This window comes from Caenorhabditis briggsae (genome assembly GCF_000004555.2).
Source record: "Caenorhabditis briggsae complete genome, chrIII, whole genome shotgun sequence".
Classification (NCBI taxonomy): Eukaryota; Metazoa; Nematoda; class Chromadorea; order Rhabditida; family Rhabditidae; genus Caenorhabditis; species Caenorhabditis briggsae.
Genome location: NC_013490.2, coordinates 11,072,213 through 11,074,853, shown reverse-complemented (window position 1 = coordinate 11,074,853; position 2,641 = coordinate 11,072,213).

Sequence of the window (2,641 nt, the reverse complement as noted above, 5' to 3'; positions counted from 1 at the left end):
TCTCTAGTATGCTTCTTTTTTGAAAATCCGCCGCTTTTGCTTTTTTTCTGTTGGGCTGACCCTTTTGCCTGAAATATCTAATTTCAATTGGACATTATTGAAAGGGGGGAGAGTGAACAAGAGGGAAATTCTGAATTTTGGAAAAAGAGGAGAAGATTGGATGAATTCAGTTATTCTTTTTTTTTTGGTCGGAGGGAATATTTGATGAGAGACGGAAAATTAGAAAAATGGGAAACTAATTTTTAGTGAAATTACAAAAACGAATGTTATTGATTCTGGAGGCAAAAATTGGTATTTTTGGAAAACAAAATCGGAAAAAAATTTAGTTTTGAAAAGTTCCCCTCGAGGAGTTGAACTCATGGGCTAAATATTAGTAGTGCCGCATTGCTACCAGCTGAGCTACAGACAGGGAAATTGAGTGGCAGCCCGCCGCCGGCCCATGGGCGGCTCACCGGCGGCCCGACGGTCTTATACGAAAGCCGCAAACTTACACAACTTTTATTCTTTAAAAACATGGATTCTTGGATTCTGACCTATAGGTACCGCTCTTTATTCTAACCAGATGTTCCAGACAACGGATACTTGGTGTCCCATTCTGGGTGCCAGGAACCAGACATCTTTTTTCAGGAAATCAATATTGGGACTTAGTTTTTTTGACTTGGCTCAAACACCAATTTATATTGAATTGATAAAAGTGGGCTTTTTGATTAGTTTCCGGAGAAAAAACACCCCAAACATTGCCAAAGGGGTGATTTTTGAGTGCTGAAACTCGAAAAATCAAACTGCCAACTTCGAGCCAATTTATCTCGGTTACTGTCAAAGATTTAAAAAAGTTGTCAACTAACCAAATGTTTATCATATTATAAGCTAAATTTTATTAGTTTTTTACTTTCAAAGATCTCTTATAGGAACTGAGATAAGTTGGGTCAGAGTTAGGGGTGCCGCGCCGCAACCGGCTGAAACTCATACTTTCCACTTTGACCCGATTTATCTCGGTTACTGTAAAAAATATCAAAAAGTTGCCAACTCGCCAAATGTTTATCATTATGTTAGCTATAATTTTACAGTTTATCATTCTTCGGTACCTTTTACAAGAAACGAGATAAATTAAGTCAAAGTTAAAAGTGTGGGTCCTGTCTAAAATGCTAATAGCAGTCGCCTACACAATATTAAATTTAAGCCAATTTATCTTGATTACTGTGAAAGATATCAAAAAAGTGTTAACTTACAGAATGTTTATCATAAAATCAGTAACATTTTATTAGTTAACCGCTTTCTGATATCTTTCACAAGAACCGAGTTAAATTTGGTCAAATTTGAAAGTAGCTTAACTAGGTCAAAGTTGAAGGTAGCTGCGCGGATCCTCTATCTTTGAGCCTATTTATCTCGGTTACTGTAAAAGATATCAAAAAGTGGTCAGCTTACAAAATGTTTATCATGAAATCAAAAACATGTTATCAGTTTATCACTTTTCAGTATCTTTTACAGGAACCGAAATAAATTGGGTCAAAATGCGAGGACCTTCTAATATGAGTTTTAAGGTATTTTGGAAAGGAAAACGGGATTCACAGGTTTTAGTCTAATTTATATAGAAAAAACAAGAACTTAAAAAAGAAGTAGAGCTCCTAATTCCAAGAAAAACATTTTTTTGGCTATTTTTCTTCCTCCCCTACAACTGATTAGTATTCTAAACGCTGAGGAGGTGACCCATAGAGCAGGACACATGAGAGATAGATTAGGATGGAAGAGATAGGGCCAACCAACAGCGAAACAAACCAATTACCTAAAGAGGTCAAAATTCTGGAGTCAAGAGAACTTTGAGAAGAGGAAAAAAGGTCAGAAAAAGGTCAGATGATCAGACCCGGAATTCTTGGAATCTCTTACAGGAAATTCAGGATATTTTCAATTGGAAATTCTCGAACACCTATTCTAAAACTACACTAAACTTGTTGGATGTCAAAATGCAACCACATATTTGGTGTCTAAGCTGCGCCCACATGCTAAAAAAATGGGCGGAGCCTGAATGACCCATAAATAAATTGCCAAAGTGCGGGTACAAAAAAAATCGGAGCTGTGGTCCCACAACGACGACTACTATTTTTAGATCACGGTAGCTTTCGTCGTTGTGGAACCTCCACAGCTCCAATTTTTTGTATTAGAATTATACTAAAAATATAAATTTAGATTTCTAAAGTTAGGCTATAAGGATAGAGGGGTTTAAACTAAAAATGAGCATTTTTCTCCTCTTTGGAGTTTAGCTTTTCGAATAGAAGTAATCTTTTAGAGTGTGCTCGGCGAGCAAACTCTAGAAGATTCATCTTAGTGTAATCAGGAACATTGTTTTGAACTATGCGCCTTTAATGCCGTAGCCGATTTTCAAATGTTTTCGCTATTTTTTCTTGAGTTTCTGGAATGAGGGAAAAAAGAAAACAGTCAACAATTAAAGGTGGTGTACGGTGAAATTTTTTATTGCATCAAAATGTGCAGAAATGCATGTAGATTGACATAAAAATAAAGAAAAAATTCAAAAAAATTCCTTCATCGAGAAAAACGCATTGAAAAATACGCTGAAAGCCCTTATGGACTAGGTTTTTTCTAGGCCGCCCGGTGAGTAAAAGCGCGCGAATTCAAACTTTTAAAA